The sequence below is a fragment of the Rhinopithecus bieti genome, unplaced genomic scaffold (assembly GCF_001698545.2).
Source record: "Rhinopithecus bieti isolate Rb0 unplaced genomic scaffold, ASM169854v2 scaffold_56845, whole genome shotgun sequence".
NCBI classification, from domain to species: domain Eukaryota; kingdom Metazoa; phylum Chordata; class Mammalia; order Primates; family Cercopithecidae; genus Rhinopithecus; species Rhinopithecus bieti.
Window position 1 is genome coordinate 62,815 of NW_016823722.1, and position 22,373 is coordinate 85,187.

General features: G+C 36.9%; 1 long non-coding RNA gene across 1 annotated transcript in view; it reads left to right on the forward strand.

Annotated features, from left to right (window-relative positions):
* Window positions 1-6,252: 6,252 nt before the first annotated feature.
* Window positions 6,253-22,373, forward strand: part of LOC108521775 (uncharacterized) — a 215,037-nt gene continuing 198,916 nt past the window's right edge. The window contains exon 1 of the long non-coding RNA XR_001883278.1: window positions 6,253-6,363. This is a non-coding gene — a long non-coding RNA (uncharacterized LOC108521775). The remainder of the gene's footprint in view (window positions 6,364-22,373) is intronic.

The following is a 22,373-nucleotide window of genomic DNA, read 5'->3' on the forward strand; positions in this document are numbered from 1 at the left end:
ATATATATCATTTATAATATATTATATATCATTCATAATATATATCATTCATTTTTTAATAAAGAATGAGGACAAGTACCTGGAAGAATGGTATATATATAAATTATATATAATAATTATAGGCATTTTATATGACATAGGCATTTTTTATTACATTTTATATTACATAATTATATTGTATAATTATGGTAGTATACATTATATCAATGTATCATATATTAATATAATATAGTTATATATAGTCATATCCATTACATATTTATAATTATATTAATATAGAATAGTATACTATGTAATTATTGGCAATAATGACTATATATAATATGTAATATATACTAAACTGTTACATATATTCTATATATATATAACTTTTTGTTCGTGTGCTCTAGTGCTTACTAATGAACCAGGGCATGAATTTCGATATCAATCCCAGTTCTTAGTTGTAAATGTGACATTTGGCCATGTCTGTTGGATATTATTTCTGATGACTTATTTCAATAATGGGGAGGTGATAATTTGGTCTGTTTTAAATCGGGGCTTCCTGGTAATATGACAGTGCGTTCCACTTGACTGAGTATTGTTCCTCATTCAACTTCTGAAAAATATTCCATATATTTTTTTCTTCAGGAATTCTATAGCTGTGCCTCAACTACCTGCTTTACTTAATACATTTATTATCTCATAAAACAACTGTTAGCAGGTGAGGACAGGTACATTTTCTTCATCTTCTGTGTACCTCGTAGGATCTTGCCCAGTAGTATTAGCACACGGTTCCTTGGGATCTGGGTCATGGTGTTCCCAAGGTACACTGCCTGCACATGGAGGCTCCACCAATGTTTGTTGGATGAATGAGGATAAGTGCATGGAAGAACACTGATTAATTGTTTTTGAATAGTTGACAAGGTTTGAATTAGGTTAATACTCTTTTTTATTATTTGTTAATAGAAATGGCAACCTATTGATTTCTAGTATAGGAATCTAGGTACTGATAGATATGCTGTAGGCAAGTTGTGTGTCTGAGAGTTTTTTAAGAGTTTAGTTAAAATTAAGGGACAATGCCAAGAAATGAAGCCCAACTTTAGTGCATTCCCAATTAAATGCCTGAAATCTCTTTGGTAAGTAGGTGGCATATAAACAAATGCGTATAAAAGAATTCCAATGATCTACAATGGTTAAAATGACATATTCTATTTTAAGTCAGTTTTCTCATTATTACAATATTATTAAGTTAGTTTTCTCATTAATAGAGAGTTATACATTCCATGTAGTATTTTCCAGTGTTCCTTTGATAATTTTTATTTTCTGCTGTCTGATTATAAAAAGTAAAGCTTACTATAGAAAATGTTGAAAAAAAAAGAACCATACCAAAAAAAATCTATGCCATTCAGATAATACTATTACTTTCTTGATAAACTTTCTATGGATATTTATAATAAGTACATTTTTAGTTCTTTCTGTATGTGTGTATTATTGTGATTACATGGTATTTTGAGGCCTGCTTTTATTTTATTCAGCATTATATTAGAATTATTTCCCCAAGTCATTAAATATTCTTTGAGAATATTTTTCTCCCAGTGGTTGTACAATATGACATTACACGGATACATCAACATGATTGAAGCAGTATTCTGTTCTTTGGCATTTAGTTGAATATCCTTGTATATATGTGTGCTTTTATTTTTTTTTCTCCCACAGTTTAGTAAGAATTGACTCCTACCTATGAAGTAATTGGTTAAAGGTTTGAGACTATGTTAAGGCATCTGATGCATATCAACACATTTTTCAGAAAGTGCTGCCAATTTCACTAACACAGTGAAAGGGAATTCTTACGGTATGCCATTGCCTTTGCTGAATATTGCTATTTTATTGAAGAAGATGACCAGTTTGATGGATTCATATTACAAGCTCCCAGTGATGTAAAATAGAGTGTTCTCTAAAATAATATGGACCACAAGCCACCTTCAATTTTCAGAAGCCTAAAAGTTGTAGATTGTATTGTGTAGGATAGTAGGTATAGATGTTGTGAGAGCCTAGAAGAAATAGCTGCTCATTGAATGATAACATTTTGACTCTTTTTTTTTTTTTTAATCAGAGCAACCATCCCTGTCACTCTATTATTAGTTTCTCAGAAAAGCATGGCGTTGAATACTTTTCTATTTATATGGTTCTCCCACCACCTGCATCCAATCCCTAATTAGCTACTCTCTATGGGAATATGTTTAGAAATGTGTTGGAGATATTCTTTTTCTTCAGCTTTTAAGTTCAGTGGCACATGTGCAGATGTGCAGGTTTGTTACATAGGTAAGCATGTGCCATGGTGTTTGGTGTGTGGTGTTTGGTTTTCTTTCTTTTTCTTTTCTTTCTGAGATGGAGTCTCACTCTGTCGCCCAGGCTGGAGTACAGTGGTGCGATCTCGGCTCACTGCAACCTCCACCTGCTGGGTTCAAGCAATTCTCTGCCTCAGCCTCTCAAGTAGCTGGGATTACAGGCGCCGCCACCATGCCCTGCTAATTTTTCTATTTTTAGTAGAGATGAGGTTTCACCATCTTGTCCAGGCTGGTCTTAAACTCCTGACCTTGTGATCCACCTGTCGGCCTCTCCAAGTGTTGGGATTACGGGTGTGAGCCACTGCGCCTGGCCAGTGTTTGGTTTTCTGTTTCCTGTATTAGTTTGCTGACGATAATGGCTTCCAACTTACATGATCTCTCTCCTTTTTATGGCTGCATAGCATTCCATGGTGTATATGTACCACTTTTTTAAAATCTGGTCTATCAGTGATGGGCATTTAGGTTGAATCCATGTCTTTGCTATGTGTCTTGATAATAGAATGATTTATATTCCTTTGGATGGAAATATTATTTTCCTCTTAAAATTTGAATAGCAGATCTATGCCTACTTTAAAATATAGAAAGGTCATTTGGAATGTGTTACAGCTTCGTGGCATCTAGCAAAAATTGAATACATGTGTTTCAGAGTTACCTTTACCTTATTCATCAAAGAATAAGGGGCTTATTTCCCAAATTAATTTATATGTGACTCCCTCAAGGCGAATATCCAGAGTCATTTTGTTCATCATTATAAAACCTTACTCATAAAGGATGATCAAAATATACCTGATGCACAGAGAGAAACCCATATTTTTTAGTTATAGATAACAGAATACTGTAAGAGGTTTAGGCTCATAGGAAAATTTTCTTAATCTAGAGGACATATTGCACACAAGAGGTGACAAAAAAAGAAATGGCAGAGGTTAGAATTTCAGTTTTGATTAAAGGAAATCCTTTCCAACAAGAGAATTAATATGTTTTCTCACTCTTAAGCCCACTTTAGTTTCCTTCCAAGCTGGAAGAACAAGAAAAATAAGTGAAATCCAGCTCTCCATTGATGACTGTCTAACCATTGGTGGTTTGCAGGCTTGTGTTCTATTCTGTCTGATGAAGACATGACATTCAGGCACGGGCTCTTGAGAATCGCATTGGCTATCACAAACTCCCCGTTGCATAACTTCTATCACAACAAAGCCTTTCACTTTGGTTCTTTCTTTTCCTCTCTGAGGAACCCAGTGTGAGGGATCCAGTGCGGCATAGCTCTTTGTAGTCTATCCATCTTTCTTTGAACTTCCTCACACACCCATGAAAAAGATACTTTATGAGCACTATCATTTTCTCTTTTTTTTTTCTTCTGTGTGTATATCTTTAACATCCCTTTACACATAAATTACTTAGCAAAAATTGGTTGGATGTTCTTGAGTAATTTTATTTATTCCATTCCTTGGCACTTAAGTATTTTGTTCACCTTTTAGGAGCAAAGCACTGGAACCAAATCACCCCAGGTCTCTGCTGGGAATCATACATTAATAAAATCCTCAATCAAATCTACACATAATTGCTACCAATAAAAATACCTTAATGGTAATGAACATAGTGCTATGAGATCGTTTAATAGAATTGTTTGACTCAGTAAGAAAAAGTAGATGGAGAGGAGGATTTCTGGCAAAAGAAAGGACCTACAACGATGCTGAAACATTGGAAGAATGAAAGCCCTTTGTAGATGAAACTCAAGAGAGAAAGAAGATGAGATCTATTGAGGTTGGGGTAGGAAGCAAAGGCTCGATTATTCAGAACCTTGCAGGATTTTAGTCTTTGATCCTAAGAGCAATAAAAAGTCACTGAAATATTTTAAGTAGAGGGTGACATGATTGTTTTTGCTTTCTGTAAATAAACTTTCTATAGAGAATTTCAAGTATATCTTAAAAATGGAAAAATATTAAACCTCCGTCTACAGGCTAACACTGTTCAACTCATGGCCAATTACGTTTCACCTGTGACCCAACCCACACACCCCTGCATCTTGTCACATTTATTTGAAGTAAATCTCACATACCTTATCATTACATAACTAAGCATATCTTTAAAAGTCAAGAACTCTCGTTCCAAAAAATAAGCAGGAATATCTTTTAAAAGCTCCAGTAATTTTTAATACATAATATCATCAAATATCCAGTGTTCAAATTTTCCCAATTGTAGTGTGTGCATACGTATACTTTCTTTGAATCAGGGTTCAAATAAGATTCATAAGTTGCAGTTATTGATATATCTTAGATGTGTTTTAAACTGTACACTCTTCTGCCATCTCTATATTTATTCCTTGCAATTCATTTGTAAAGAAGCATGTTGTTTATGCTGTGGCATATCCCACTGTTTGAGTTTTGATTGGTGCGTTTCCATAGTGGCTTTAACATATTTCTCTGCCTTTGGTATTTCCTGCAAATTAGATCTCGAGAGGCTTTATACATTGCAGATTTCCGTTTTTTTTTTCATGTCGATCTTATAGGTGGTGTTTTGATCATGAGGAGGCACATAGTTGTCTGTTTTTTCCCTCTTTTAGTGATATTAGCAGCCACTGATAATCATTGCCTAACTTCCATTAATTTAGTGGAGATTTAAATAGTGCTGTTTGAATTCTATTATTTCTTCTTCATTCATTCCAAGAAGTGGAACGTTTTATAAAGAGAAGTTTCTTCATCAGCTGTTTAGTTACCCTGAGTTCGAATCCACATAGGAGAGGGAGGAGGAATATGCTGGTCTTTCCCTTTACTTAACATTTTTAAAATAACAAATAAGTTTCCTAAATTTCTCCAATGAGGGATTTTTTTATTTGACTTTATTTTTAGAATCAGTATAAATGTATGGTTTTAAACTTATTTTGTTGTTTTAATGAATTGTACTAATTGTCTTCATAGGCCGATATAGCAAAGTCAGCACTAAGTCTTAGGACTATCAGAATTCCCACCTAAATCCTCAGCTGAGGCCAGGAAGTCGAGTCTAGGCTATCTGGGCATTATATAACAGGAGATTGGATAGGGGGAATGAAGGGCATGTGAAACTCCTTGGCTTGCCCCTTGTTAATTTGTGTCTTGAAATGTCCATATCATCTCAAAGGTTCTAAGAATGGTTTGGCCCAGAGATGGGAGGGAGGCAGTCATAAATGTGGAAAATCAGATCAAGGTTATTGTATTAATTATCTGCGGTATATGCTTTACCACAAATTTAGTGACTTAAAACAACACTCATTTATTATATCAGTCTCCATAGATCAGGAGTCTGGGTACACAGCTGATTCTCGTGCTTGGAACCGCACCAGATTGAAATCAGGTGCTAGCCATGGCTGCACGTCCATCTGAGGCTTGGGGTCCTCTTCCAAGCTCACTGGTGGAAAAATTTAGCTCCTTTCTATTGTAAAACTGAATCCCACAGCTCCCAGAGGCCACCCACTGTTTCCTGTTATGTGGAATTGCCCAAAACAGGACAGTTTTCATCTCTACTCCTCTGAGTCTCTGACCGCTACACCCTCCTTGAATGGGCGTTCCTGATTCAGGCAGGCTCACCCAGGATAGTCTCCTTTTTAATTAAAGTTAACCAATTAGGATTTTTAATTATGTCTACAAATATATCCTTTGACCTTTTCATATAATGTAGTCTAATCAAGGGAGTATTACTTGGAGGAGGGTGGATTCCTGGATGACCTTGGCGGACCTAGCTTTCCCACCTCCTGTTTGTAGTTCCCAGAATAACTCTAGAATGTACTGAGAATGTAGCACCCTGAGATAAGGAGGAAGGGGGGGGGAACAACCCAGGCTATGTCTGCATTCTTCCTAGAACAGGGTGTTCTGCAGCACGTGGGCTCATCGAGCCAGGTGCTGCCCAGGGTATATAAACCCAGAGCAGGGCTGGGGTTTCTCAGCTGTGATGCGATGTGGGGCATGCGCAGATGGGACTCCATCTGTCCGAAGCTGCTTTCCTGAGCCTTGGAGGATAGTTTCGTCATGGCTCCTAGACTTCCATTTATCCTTGCTGCTGATCTGTGAGTGACAGGTCTGCTTTGCCAGACTTGCGTGAGCGTTCTATCTCACTGGACTAGACCTAAGAACTTTTACATTATTCTGCCATGTTCATAGGGGAAGGGATGAAACAAGGGCCTCACTGAGGGCCATGGTAGAATTTTTCTATCTCAGATGTTTTTACTTTACCATGAACTCATCGTATTGCTGAGTGCAAGGCATAGCCCATCTCTGGGCCTTGATTTCCCTGCTTATACACTGAATATACTAAACTAAATTATTCCTAAGGCTCTCTCAACACTAATATTCTATGAGTTTACTAATCTGCTTTTCTTACGGTGTTTTTGATAGTTTTTTTTAGGTTTATATTTTAGAGCAGTTTTAAGTTTACTACAAAATTGGTCGGGTGTGGTGGCTCACTTCTGTATTCCCAGCACTTTGGGAGGCCGAGGAGGGTGGATAACCTGAGGTCAGGAGTTTGAGACTAGCCTGGCCAACATGGGAAAACCCCGTCTCTACTAAAAATACAAAAAATTAGCCAGGCGTAGTGGCATGTGCCTACAATCTCAGCTACATGGGAGGCTGAGGCAGGAGACTTGCTTGAACCTGGAAGGCAGAGATTGCAGTGAGCTGAGATCCGGCCATTGTACTCCAGCCTGGGCAACAGAGTAAGACTGTCTCAAAAAAAAAAAAAAAAAAAAAAAAAAAAAAAACCAAAAAACAAAAAAAAGTATATAAGGTTCCCATACACCCTCTGCCCCATTTCCCCACAGATGCACAGCCTCCCCACTGTCAGCCCCGCACCACAGGGGTACATGTGTCACAACGGGTGAATCGACATTGACACCTCATTGTTACCCAAGGTCCATAGTTTACATTAGGTTTTTATTCATTTGACTTTGTTTTCGTTTTCTTTCCCAGCTTTATTGAGCTAATATTGACAAAGAAAGATTATATCCATTTAAAGCTGTATTCACAATTTAATGAATATTGGCCCCAGTGCTTAACACTGACACTTTCCACAAAATAACAAAGGGAAAAGTAGTCCCCAAATCAGTTACTGCAAAAAGACACAGTTGTAAATACTTAAATGAGCTCTACCACTTGGATGGGTGGTTTCTTACACAGACCGTCAGTCAGTCATTGAGTTTAAAAGGCTTGATGTACTTAAATCTAGCTTTACAGAAACCATAAATTTGCCTTTCCAAGATAAATACTTATTTTAACACAGTATATTCATGTGTTTTTCATTGCGCAAGTTCATTCTAAAATAAAACGTGAAAAAATGTTTCATTGTTTTACAGAAATTGGAACATACTTCAGTGAACAATTTTTAATAAGAGGAACAGCATAATTAGTAGGAACCCCAGTTGATAAAATATCTGTTTAATTTAAGCAATTGGTAAGCTACATTTAAAATCAAAGTTAAGTACATTATTTGGAATTATTTTTATGTGCAATTTAGGCCTCTATATAACAATATATTTAAGCATTTACTATAGAATCCTGGGGAGAAAGTGCAAATCTAATAGCTACTTAACAGGCTGTCACTTCAACTCCTGATGTTTATCCCCTTAAACTTTTGTCTACTTGAAACACAAACTATGTGAAAGAGACCATGGCATAGGCCAGGAGGGCCAGGGATGATTTGCAGTAGGTTATGCAAATTGGTGTAAGACAATGTGGTCACTTTTTTAAAAAAGTATTTGTTCATAGCCTTTAATAGAGGTAGAAAACAGCTGTAAATATTTACCACAGGTTTGTTCCAGGGTGGCATATTAAAATGAATGCAATTTCAGTCTGAATGATGGAGACATCGATGTATATAATATGTACTTAGACAAGCAGACACAAAAGCAGACCTACATTCTGTCCTGTAAACTCATCAAAATCCAGTCTCTCCTTCTAGACCAGAGTTTCTCATTTTTGGCACTAGTGACATCAATTGAATAATTCTTTGTTGTGGGCTGTCCTGTGTTTGCAGGAGGTTGAGCACCTCCCCTGACCTCTGCCTGCTAGATGCTAAACTCCCCCACTCCCACACTGTGACAAGCAAAAATGTCTGGACATTGCCACATGTCACCTGGGAAAAGTACCCCATGGAGAACCACTGTTGTAGCTGAAGTTCCCAGCCATCTCTCCATGACTTAGTACTCATGTTTTCTATGTGCTTTATAGGTTACTCCTATAGCAGCTAAACCACAAAGATATGTCTTGTCTTCTTGCTTTTCCTACAAATGTTTTTCATAGACTGGGGGAAGAAGCTGTACGTAAAGAGTATTGACTAATTGTTTTAGGTGCTCTTCCTGTGTACTTCTGGTTTGTCTTTCCTTGACATACCCTTTATTCACTTAATTTTTTAAATGCTTTGTTCTCCATAGTAGACCACAAGCCCCTCTAGGAGTAAGGCAGAGTCGGTCTTGCTCACAGCTATGTCCTCAGTATCAGTCCCCGACTACACTAACAACAACAGGAATAGCAATAGTTATCGGGTATTTGCTGTATGCTAGCCAAAACACTGAGTGCTTTGTGTATGTTAACACATTTAATGCTCACCACATTCTGTGTGTTAAGAATTATCAGACCCATTTTATAGACGAAGAACAGGTACAGAAGGGTTAAGGGAATTGACCAAGGTCAGAAAGCTAGGAAATGGTACAGGATCAAATCTAGGGAGTCTGATTCTGGAGTCTGTGCTTTTAACTTCTAAGCTGTGCTGTAGATAGTGGGAGGTCAATGAATACTTGGAGAATGATTGTGCCAATTAAGGAAGAAATGGCTGCAGACGAAGGAAGGCTGGGTGTGGAAATCAACAATTACGCTTTAAAGTAAAGGATCTACATGCATGACTTGGAAACCCAATGACTGTGAAGCAGATGGTGCTGAACGATGATCAGCCCAGGCAGGAGTGCGTGTCTGCATGTTATAGGAGTGCACACACAGCAATTCAGGGTGCTTAAGCAGATGCCCATTCTGAGCTCTTGTATTGGGATTCAGGGAGCATATACGCTAAGCTAACCCAAAAGCTGTTGATTTCTCAAGGCTTCATATCTTGGCAGTTTCCATCTATGTAAAATAGAATTCCCAAAAGGGCCCCAGTCCTTATCTCCCTAAGAAACATATTGCTTAAAAAATAATCCTATTGTACCTAGAGTTGTTTGTTTTTAGTATTTTAGGAGTTGTTTTGCAGATCAGTGCATAGCATTCGTGTGTACAGTGTTCACAACACCTGATGCTAAATCAGGATGAATTTTGAGAGCACTAAGAACCAATGGGTCCTCAGCATTCTGTTCCCTGAAAGTCTTCACTGACGGAACTTGCCATTTGGACAACATTGCTAGTGGATCACATCTGTCGTATGATCAAACATTAATGGATAGCCACTTTGCAAAAGAACCCAGCCAATGACATATTGGCTCCATTCACTACTTCTTGTTGACACTTCCTTTTTTAAATTAATTTTTTAAAAATATACAAAGTGCACAACATTGTTCCTGCATTCATGGGATAATTGAATTGCCACTTGCTTGAAATTTAAGGAATTAACAGATTAAGTAGATTAATATAGTCAAGCCAATAAATTAATATGAGCTAGCAGATATTCCAAATATGAATCCCAAATGATCTATACTATATATTTTGATTGAATTCAGCAGTATCATGTTACTTCTGATATTTCTCCACTGAATTTACCTTGAAATCAGTGGAGAATAGAGAAGACAGTTCTGGGGATAACAGAAAGCCACTAGGGGAATGTCTGAGACCACTTTGAACCCTCTTGTTTTATCTTCAGCATACCTAGGAATTTCATTCTATTCCACAAATATGTCATGCATTTATAATATCTAAGGTGTTTTCACTCCCCCCCCATGAAATATTAAGTTATATTTATATAGTTTGGAAAACCTCCATATCTACTGTTCACAGCCCTGGTACATACATCCCAGTGTTTGAGAAGCACAGATCACAGAAATGTGTGGTGAGACCAACGAAAAGACTAAGAAAGCACAGCCTTACCTTTTAAGGTGCTTAAATATGGTATTGACACTTGTAGCTAATAGATGAATACTTAGTCCTTGAGATCTAAGATTTTATTTGTATTATCTCTTTTATTTAATCTTTACAATAATTCTGTGAGGCTTTTATGATGATGATGATGATAATTGTTCTTTGGATAAAACTGCCTTAAACTTAAGAGTGCTTGGGCAACTTCGAAGTCATAAAGCCAGAAACTGGTAGAACTGGGGTTTGGACCCAAAAATTCTGATTTCAGAGACTACCCCTATGCAGCTCCTCACCTCAAAGTCCAATGAAAATGAGAGAATTCATTTACATATGGGGAAAAACAGCATGAGAACTTCTATTGACTTTCCAAATCTCATTTTAAATATGGAAGAATAATGTCCTCATTGTGAAATACACAAATTTGAAGTATACAGTTTGATGAGTTAGGCAAATGTGCATACCTATGAAATGCATATCATATCAAGATGTAAATCATTGACATCACCACAGATCATTTTCCCGTCTAACAGGATTCTGCCCGGACAACCCCTGCATCCCCAATGAGGCAACTGCTGTTCTGATTTCTATCACAATAGATTAGTTTTGCCTGTTCAAAGTCGTCTTATACATAGACGTAGGTACTCGATTGCAGTAGGTACTCGATTGTATCTGGCTTCTTTTACTCCGCATAATGTTTCTGAGATTCGTCAATGATGTGTGTCCGTGGTTCATTCCTTTTTATTGCTGAGTCCATATTCTCCTCCATTTTCATTTCTTAACAAATAAGGATGTATCTGTCTCTAGGACACTAAAAGGGGACTTGACAGAAAGGAGTTCACAAGTCTTTAATGTTTGCCATGCTATAGGTGTCTTTTGCTGGCTTGATCTGGCCCATGCCTGCACACATTCCTGTTGGACTCTGCTCTCCGAGCCCAGTCATTTGGCCACAACAGTGGATTGGATGAAAGACTGATTGATGCACAGTATAAAGATTTTTGATGGTCTGGACCCAAGGGAAGCTAACTACCTCTGAGGTTCCTTGACACTAACTTGTGTCCTGTAAGATAGTTCTGTATTTTATGGTGAACCACTGAATCTGTTAAACCTTCGCTTTTGGAAAATGTATATGCAAGGCAAATAAAATGCCATCAAAAAGCAAGCCAGTGGCATTGCACTGAGGTCCAGTGAGCTGGGCTGTGACCATGTCCTGCTCTTGACTGCCTTACCCTGCCATTGTCCCCTGCAAGACTACAGAACAATGGTGAGCAGGACGATCAAGAGGATACCAAAGGCAATTGGGACAGTATGAAAAGGGGTGGGTAGTAACAGAGGTGGGAAGTTGCTTGAGTGTTGAGGGCACAATACTTAAGCTACCTTAATTAAGCTAAAGATCATGCAGTGAAGTAGAGGGCAATGAGATTGTGCAGATAAATTGGGTTCAAATTAGAGAATTCTTGGAAGCCTGAGTAAGGTGTTTATATTTAATTTCATAGGCACTGGTGAGCCATTTTGAACATAGAACTGTGAGCTGAATAGCCCTTAAGGACAAACAATTTGGCAGCAAACTCTACCAAGAGGTGGGAAAAAAGCAAGTGCTGTATTATAACCTGAGCTATGGCGGCACACAGACCTGAGAAGGAAGGTGTGATTTCACTTCTTGTTGGAAGAATTTTTTTGACTCATTTTCCTGTTGCGGGGTGTGTGTGTGTGTGTGTGTGTGTGTGTGTGTGTGTGTGTGTGTGTGTGTAATGGACCTAAAACTTGCTGCTTTGCAGGTTTTAAGCATAATTAACCTCACTGTGTTCAGACCTTTAAGTGTATTATGTTCTAGACCTTAAGCCAAGGCACAAGTAAACCCAATTAGGCTAGTAATAGCTTTGGATTAAATTATATTAACTATTAAAAGAACATAAGTTATACATAGTCAGCATGTTTAATTCTCATTGTAGAAAAAACCCTTACATGCTAACTTGATATTAAAACCTGAGAGAAAACAAATCTGCATAATGTGATCAAATCACTTTTACTTTGAGACTGAGATATTTTTCAGATAGTGAAATTGTTATAGAAACAAACTGCCAAAGTATTTCAAATCAGCAGATGAGAATCAGGAGGAAAAAAGTTTCTCAGTTTGGAGCTAACAGGTGTTGTTAGTATTAAACTGTAATTAAAATAAGAAACTAATTCATGTTTACTTTTGTCTCTCTAAGAGTTAGGAGAATGATACTGGAGAAACTCAAGCTGTTAAATAAATCCTTCCTTCCTATTTAGGATAGTATGTTAAAAGAAGAGTGAGTGAAAAGAAAAAAAACCTAGATATTTTCCACAGGTACTTACTTTTTTCTGTTCTGGATGTAACTTTTTTTTCCTGCATCAACTACGTTATTGATTTTATTTGAATAGTCTTTGTGTTACAAGTGGTTTTTGGTTTCATGGATGAATTATATAGTGTTGAATTCTAAGTTTTAGTGCACCATTACCTGAGTGGGTTACATTGTATCCATGTGTAATTTTTAATCCTTCACTTCCCCTCCATCTTCCCCCTTCTGAGTCTCCAAAGTCCATTATACCGCCCTGTATGCTTTTGCGTTTCTGTAGCTTAGCTCCCATTTATGTGAAAATGTGCATTGCTTGATTTTCCGTTTCTGAGTTACTTCACTTACAACCATGGCCTTCTGTTCCATCCAAGTTGCTCCAAAAGACATACTTTGTTTTGAATCTGTCAAATGGTGGGAACATGAAATAAAATGTTAGATATTAGACATTATCATCATTAGTATTGTGTATGTTTGAGTGTTTTTCTCATGTTCTGTGATGTGTGGGTTATAATGAAATATATGATTCATGGTCCAAATATCAATATATATGGAAAATCACTAATAATGTAGGATATAGGCTGGGCGCGGTGGCTCAAGCCTGTAATCCCAGCACTTTGGGAGGCCGAGACGGGCGGATCACAAGGTCAGGAGATCGAGACCATCCTGGCTAATACGGTGAAACCCCGTCTGTACTAAAAAATACAAAAAACTAGCCGGGCGACGAGGCGGGCGCCTGTAGTCCCAGCTACTTGGGAGGCGGAGGCAGGAGAATGGCGTGAACTTGGGAGGCGGAGCTTGCAGTGAGCTGAGATCCGGCCACTGCACTCCAGCCTGGGCGACAGAGCCAGAATTCGTCTCAAAAATTAATAATAATAATAATAATAATAATGTAGGATATAGTATAAATATTAAATATCTTCTATAGATAGCTAACTCATCTCAAGAAAAAATGAATTAGATTTCCTTAGCAGAAATGCATAAAAATGATGAGCAAAGACTTTTAGGAAAACAGTATCATCTCTAGTGCCACCCAAATCCATCTCTGATGTATGAGAGCTACTCAAAGTCTTGAAGTTTCATTAGTACCTCTTTTAGTAGACTCTTTTGTTGTTGCTGTTAAGAGACAGTGCAGAGTATTGCTTTAATGCTAGGCTGACTTTAGCATGAGTCTCAGCTGCGAGACATTCAGCAAGTTGGTTAATCTTTCTGAACATTGGCTTCCTCATCTGTAAACTAGAAATAATAGTGGTATAAAGGTCCCATTTCCTGAGATTTTTGCAATATGTAAATGAGACAGTGAAAAATTAAGCAGTGTCTAGTACATAGTAAACACTCAATAAATATTTATCATCTTCACGAGATTTTGTTAGGTATTAAACTTTGTAGGTGTTAAAGAAGGTTTAGAAAGATATTTCATCTGTATAGGATAATGTCTGGTTAGACAGGGCCTCATGTATTGGGCAGTATTTTGAACTTCAGATTGGGGTATAGTTCTTATTTTTGAAGTTTTAGAAATAATTTTTTTTCAGGAGAGATCGACTAATTAGGAGCTGGAACAAATAATTTGTACTCAAAACAGACTTAGGAGTATATAGAAAATTGATTTATTCTTCTTTAATGATAAATAGAAGCTCCAGGTGAAATCCTTCCAAGCTTTTATTGGTTGAGCTTACTCATCTGCACAATCAGTAGTGATGGTGCCTTTCTTTTAGGTATGTCTCAGGTAATACATGGTTAGTCCTAAGTACCTATTGTAAAGTGAGACCTCAATAAGAACTAGCATATATCATTAGCTATTGTTGATGTGTACATTCTTTTACATGTAAAAGCTAAATGAGGATTAAAATTTATGAAGAAGACTGCTTATTTATAATCTGGGGAAAGAGTATATATTTCTCCATTTATTGAGATAGTTGGTGATACCTATGAGGCTTTTGCATGCACAAAAATATCAGCTATATATTGTAGAGGACTACGTGCTCGCAAACGAGATGTTCCTGATAAGTCCTGCTCTTGCAAATGAAGCAGGGTGTTCCCGATAGGAGCCAGCTGCAAACAGCAGACCCTGGGGGCTTGTTTATGTGTAAACATCTTGAAAATCCAGAAAGTCAGGGAAAGGTCAGAAAACAACAATGTGTCTTGTGACTTGGTAACATTCCACAAACGACTGTATAAAATAAAGTGGAGCGTGTCGTTCGGGGCGGCCGCCATGTTTGTCTTGTCTTGTGTTGTCTCGTGTGTTCATTCCTTTGTTTAGGAAACACGCAGACACCAACAATATATTATATGCTACCTATTTGTATACTATATCTTTTGTTCTACAACTTGATATTTTCAAAAAATGTATAGGGCTATACATTATGCTACTCAACTCATTCTTTTAAAGAGTTGTGTATTATTTTATACAATGGACATGCCTTGATTTTTTCAATTATTATGACAATTTCAGGCAAAGCACTTACCTAAAATTTTATCTTTTTTTAAGTTCAGGGTTACAACTGCAGGTTTGTTACTTGAGTAAACTTGGGTTGTAGGGGTTTGTTGTACGTATTATTTCATCACCCAGGTATTAAGCCTAGTATTCATTAATTATTTTTTCTGATCTTCTCCCTCCTGCCTTCCTCCATCCTCCCAAAGGGCCCAGCATGTGTTGTTCCCCCTCTATGTGTCCATGTGAAATGGGGGAAGATGTCCTGATTCAATAAATGGCTAATATGCAGAAGATTGAAACTGGATCCCTTCCTTACACCATATACAAAATTTAACTCAAGATGGATTAAAGATTTAAATGTAAAACCCAAAACTATAAAAACTCTGGAAGACAACCTAGGCAATACCATTCAGGACATAGGCCTGGGCAAAGATTTTGTACAAAGGATGTCAAAAGCAACTGCAAAAAAACCAAAAAATTGACAAATGGGATCTAATTAAACTAAAGAGCTTCTGCACAGCAAAAGAAACTATAAACAGTGTAAACAACCTACAGAATTGGATAAAATTTTTGCAAACTATGCATTCCAAATTTTCTAATACAGCAAAATTAGGAGAGTTTTATCATGGTCACATATATACCCACCACCTAGATTCTAACATTAAGATTTTGCTACACTTGCTTCTTTATCTATGTAACCTTCACACACTTCCCCCTAATTCAGGGGATTAGGTCCTAATCCCTGGAAACTGTGAATGTTAAGATGCCAAAGACTTTGCAGATATGATTGATTAGGAATCCTGAGATGGGGATGTTTTCTTGAATTATCTGGGTGGGTCCTAAATGCTATGACAAATGACCTTATAAGAGAGGGGCAAAGAGAGGTTTGATATGCAGAGAAGAGAGAAAGCAATGTAACGATCTCAGGAGAAAGAGGAAGGATGGAGATAAGAAGGCAGACAGAGAGAAAGAGGGAGAGAAAAAGAGAAAGAGGGAGAAAAACAGGGATAGAGAAAATTTGAACATGCTACCTTACAGGTCTTAAAGATGGAGGAAAGGGCCTGAGCCTAGGTATACAGGCTTGAAGCTAAAAAAGCAAAAAATGCAGTTCAGGATGCTGGAAGAAGCAGAGAAATGGGCTGTTCTCCCTTAGAGCTTCTCAAGGAGACATTGTTCTAGGACACCTGGTTTCAGCCCATTGGAATTGATTTTAGACTTCTGTCTGAACTTCTTCCACAACTGTTAGAGAATAAATTTCTATCATTTTAAGCCACCAAGTTTGTGGTAATTTCTTACAACAGCCACAGAAAACAAAAAAAACCTGTATAATCCAAATCCTTATCAAGACATCTTTTTATTAATCTAGAAAGTTCCTGCATGCCCCTTCCCAATGTTAACCCCACCCAGAGGTAACTACTCTTCCAATTTTTTGAAAAATCATAGATTAATTTTGCCTCTTCTAGAAATTATATAAATGGAATCACAGAGTTTATACTGTTATGTGAGGCTTCTATTAATCAGAATGGTGTTTTTTGAGATGGATTCACATTAAGTGAGTTAATGTGTTCCTTGTTATTGCTGAATATTTTATTGTATCAATATACTATGCCTTTGTTGGTGAATATCTGAGCTTCTATAAAGCCACTATGAGCAAACATTCTTGTTCTAACCTTTGTGTGGACATGTGTTTTAGTTTCTCTAGAGGAAATACTTAGGAGTAAAATTTCCTAGTTTGCTGAGTAATAGGGTATTTGCACATTCAGAAATTTTCTTTAAAAGGTTGTATGACTGTATGTTCCAACAAACGATGTATGAGAGCTCTAGCTGCATCACAATCTTGGCAATATTTGGTGTTGTCAGTCTTTTTTATTTGAGCCATTCTAGTGGGTATGTACTAGTAGCTCATTGTAGTTTTAATTTGCATTTGCCTGACGACCAATGATGTGAAGTATCTTTGACCTCCTTATTGGCCATCTGTGTATCTCCTTTTGTGAAATGACAATTCAAGTCTTTCATCCATTTAAAAAATTGGGTTGTTGGGATTTCAGTGATGAGTTGCACCTATTCTTTATATGTTAAAAAATATATATGTAATACATAAAAAGTCTTGGTCAGACAGACATATGTTTTGTAAATATTTTTTCCCAGTCTGGTTTGCCTAGCAATTTTCTTAATGGTGTCTTACAAGCAGATTTAATTTGATGGAGTCTAATTTATCAAGTTTTAACTTTATAGTTATTGTTTCATGTGGGTTGTCTAAACTTTGCCTACCCCCAAGTCATAAAGATATTTTCCTTTAAAGTCTACAGTTTTAGTTTCAAGGTTTAGGGCTATGCTTATACTCCAGTGATATTTTTGTGTATGATGAGAAGTATGGGTTGAGGAATATCTGTTTCTTATCTGGATACTCATTTATTCCATCATCATTTGTTGAAAAGACTTTCCCTTCATTGTTGGATTATTTTGGCACTTAGGTTAAAAAAAAATGTAAACATCATATATGTAGGGGTCTATTTCTGGAGTCTGTAGGCTATTCTATTGGTCTATTTGTGGACTGTTACCAGTTCCACACTGTTTTAACTATGGTAGCAGTATAGTAAGTCTCAAAATCAGGCAAGGTAAGTTCTCTAATTCTCTTTATTTCAAAGAAGTATTTGGGTATTCTCAATCCTCTTCATTTACTTGTATACTTCATAAATGATCGAAAATTAAAAGTCAAGATTTTCAGTTTCTAAAAAAAAAAAAACTGCATGGATTTTGGTAGGACTGCATTAAATCTCTAGGTCAATTTAAGAAAAACTGACATCTTAACAACATTGAATCTTCAAACCGTAACAGGGGTATATAATTCTATTTCTTTAGGTTGTGTTGGATTCCTCTCAGCAGTGCTTTCTTATGCAGACAGAGTTCTAGGCTGCCTTTCTGTTATGGAGTCTTACACATTATCTGTAGGGTAGAAGTTTTGTGCATCTTTAATAAAAGCAGGATACCAGATACAGGTTGTTGTAGATGTGCTCGTGAGACTGGTGGAGTTTTACTCTATTCCTATTTAGCTGAGAGTATTTAACCATAAGTAGGTGTTAAATTTTATCAAATGCTTTTCCTGCAACTGTGGGTTTTCTTCTCTGGAGTTTTAGATGCCCCATGCAATGCTGACATTGACCTGACCCTTCCGCCATGATTGCAAGTTTCCTGAGGCCTCCCCAGCCATTTGGAACCGTGACTCAATTAAATCTTTTCTCTTTACAAATTACCCAGTCTCAGGCAGTTCTTTATAGCAGTGTGAAAACCGAAAAATATACTAGTACTTTCAGGCTTTCTTTCTCGCCTCTTATGTTGTAAAAATAACAACTAACCTTGTGATGTTGCAAGTTTTGACTTGAAATCTGTTGGCTTTTGTTTACTCCCTAGTTGATATGGTTTGTCTCTGTCCCCACCCAAATCTCATCCTAAATTATAATCCTCATAATCCCCACATGTCGAGCAAGAGACCTGGTGGAGGTGACTGAATCATGGGGCAGAGTCCCCCATGCTGTTCACTTGGTAGTGAGTTCTCACAAGATCTGATGGTTTTATATGTCCGACAGTTTCTCCTTCACACACTTCTCTCTACTGCTGCCTTGTGAAGAAGTTGCCTGCTTCCCCTTCCACTATCATTGTAAGTTTCCTGAGGCCTCCCCAGTCATGTGGAACTGTGACTCAATTAAATCTCTTTTCTTTATAAATTACCAGTATCAGGCAGTTCTTTGTAGCAGTGTGAAAACAGACTAATACACTAGTACTTTCAGGCTTCCCCTACCCCGGCTCTCACGTTGTTATCTCAGAGAAGGTGAGATGTAGCAGGCAATTTCTCAGCTATACTAAAAAAGCTCAGATACACCTTATCTGTAGGTATTTGGGTTGTGTCTATTTTTTTTTTTTTTTTTACAATTAATGTCATAATGATATATTTAGTACACCTTCTGGCATTTTTCTATATAGGAAATATATCAATTATTTATATAAGATAATTTCATGACATCAAAACTTGGGACCAAATATTTATCAACAGTGTAGTAGTCTTTTTGTTTGTTTTGTTTTAGGAGCAAATGAGATACTCTTTTAAAACTAGCTTAAATTAAAATACACACAAACACACACACATGTATGTGTGTGTATATATATATATATATATATACACACACACACACCTGCATCCATATACCTGCATCCATTTCACATTGTTAAAATCTTGTGGCTTTTACATCCTATATGGTGATTCTGGTAATGGAAATTCTTTATTAAGATAATTTTGCTGCTTTTCTACATTTACTTTTCAGATGGACTCAGAATCAATGTCTCAAATTATAAAAAAAAAAAACACCATGAGGATTTTATGAGAGTTCTATTCAATGTGATATTGGTGAGATTATTAATTTTAGAAGAATGGATAGATTTATAATACTGAATTTATCTTAGTCTTTCTTTAGTAAAGCTTTATGGTTTTTTTCTTATAGCCTTAAACTTTTTTTTAAAAAAAATAAGTTTATTCTTAGGTAATTTGTAGTTTTTATTGCTATGCAGATGGAATCTTCTCCATAATAAAATTTAAGTAGTTAAAATGATTGTATAGGAAAGAAACTGACTTTTAATGTTATTAATCCTAGTCAGACAACATAAAACAACAAAAATACCAAACCACAGAATGAAATTAAGTAGCATCGAAGTATTTTATAGTGAATGTTATTTAATCCATATAAAATAAAAAATTTGTTCAACATAATTATTTCTCCTTCCATGTGTTATCAATAAGAGAAGCAAGGTTTAGCGAGGTTATCAAATGCCCACAGTCACACTGTGTGTAGACCATGTTTTAATTACTAGTTTATTTTTCTCTTATTTAGGACACAAAGATAATTTCTAAGAAACTCTTGCATATCCAGCAATTAGTGTCTGTTAACAGATGTTTTGACAAACTGGTAGTTTATTCCTAATAGATGGTTAATCCCTTCAATTTTATAGGATTTCAATTTTTCACTTCTGAGGAGAAGTCATTACTATTGTCTTGGGGTGTAGGCAGGAGCCAGCACCTTCCCTGAACCCTGATCTCTTCATCACATCTCTTCATCACAGGCAAAGTTTGGACCACTAGGCACTAATTTTGCTACAATTTTGAAATTCTTTTACTTAAAAAATATCTCTTCTCCTAAACCCATAATCCCTGCAGGAAGTGTTGGTTTTATTCAAAGTAAAAAAAAAAAAATGTTTCTGTGCAGAAATGCATCAACAACTTGTCGAAGTTTATGGAGGAGAAAATGTTAAGTCAGTGAAGTGTATGTAATACTGTGTAGAATTTTAAAAAAAGCAAAGCACAGTGCCCAGAAAACATTTCATCTGTAGAAAGGATGGATTTTCAGAGGTGCGTTGTATGAGCCCAAATACTGTATTTCAAATAGAGTCACTGGACCTATTTGAACCATCTGATATTTTCTTGAATTTAGCTGAGGATTAGAAGAGGCTTTTATGCTGTAGAGTATTTCCTATGTGTGTTTCTAGGACTACCTGAGTCAGAATCTTCCAGAGTGATTGTTTAAAGTGAAGACTGCTAGGCCCCATCCCAGATCCTGGATTTAGGATTGCTGGGAAATGATTTCCATGTTAAAGTTTAAAACATAATACTTTAGAATTGTCAGCTCATCATATACCAGCAAGCAATGGGGACATTCAGCTGCCACTTCTCTGTATATTTAATTAATTCAATACCTTTGATTTTTTTTCTGAAAAACATCCCACCTCTTAGCCAACTTGATAAAGTTTATAAAGTAAAGCATAGGTTAAGGTACACAATTCCAGGACTAGAACAGTTCTACGACTTGATAAACAGACTGCACGGCTTTAACCTGCCTTATAACAATAGTGAAAAAACTCATACCTTCCTTTTGCTAGGATAAGTGCAAATACCATTTCAGTGGAGGATTCTGCAGTCTCTCTGAATTGCCTGGAGCAAAAGGACTTTGCTCACATGGCCTCAATCACAATTCTGAGATGATTAATTATGGACAACAAATATCTTTTCTGGTCTTAAAGAAAGACTTTGATAATTTGGGAGAAAGGGTTTGAGAATGAGCGATGTAGTAATAACTGCCTAAAGGTGAGAAAGCATGCTTATCAACATACCCACCCTAACAAACTACCGCATTGGCCAGCCTATTCCCATCACTCATGCAGTTTTTCAGAAGGGGCTCTAATTGGCTTTGATTTAGTTATTTAATGGGTGCTAATTTAAATCTCATTGTTATTCAGAGTTGTTCATTTCTCTCCCTATTCATGGCCACCTTCCTATTCAAGCTACCAGAATCTCTCACCTGACTAGCTGGTCACTAATGCCCAACTAGTCTCCTTGATTTTCAGTCTTCCACCTGGTCTGAAACCATTTTCCAAACTGCAGCCAAAGCAAATCTTTGCAAAAGGTAGCCTTTGGAAACCCTCATGACTTTCTATTGCTTTTGAGAGGAAGACCAAAATCGTTCATTTGACCTATAAATCATTGCTTCGTCTGGCAACTGCCAGTGGTCCGGCTTTAGCTTTCAGTATGCACACATGGTTGCCCACCATGGCCCCTTCTTTTACTCCTCTATCTAGTCAACTTGTAGTCATCCCTAAGGTTCTTGACTAAAAATCACTTTCTCAGGGAAGCCTGAAGCAGAGGTCAAACTCTTATTGTGTGCTATCAAAGTGAGAAGTTGTTTATTTGCAGAGTCTTAAATCAGCTTGTATTTAAATATTTATCCATGTGATAATTTCTGGCTAGGCGAGGTGGCTTCTGCTTGCAATCCCGGCACTTTGGGAGGCCAAGGCGGTGGATCACCTGAGGTCATGAGTTTGAGGCCAGCCTGCCCAACAAGGTGAAATCCCATCTCTGCTCAAAATATAAAAATTAGCATGGCATGGTGGTGTGTACCTGTAATCCCAGCTACTCGGGAGGCCCGAGGCAGGAGAATCACTTGAACCCAGGAAACGGAGGCTGCAGTGAGTTGAGATCATGCCATTGCACTCCAGCCTAGGCAACAAGAGTGAAACTCTGTCTCAAAATAAATAAATACATAAGTAAATATTTATCCATGTGATAATTTTTACTGATCGCTGTCTTTTGTACTATATTATAAATCAGCATCATTAAAAAGAACACTAGATCCTAGCACCTAGCTAATTTCCTCAATGCATGTTGGTTAAGTGAATAAATGAATCTGCTACCCATATAAAATATCGTATTTTCTCCCAAAGATCTCATTCTTAGGAA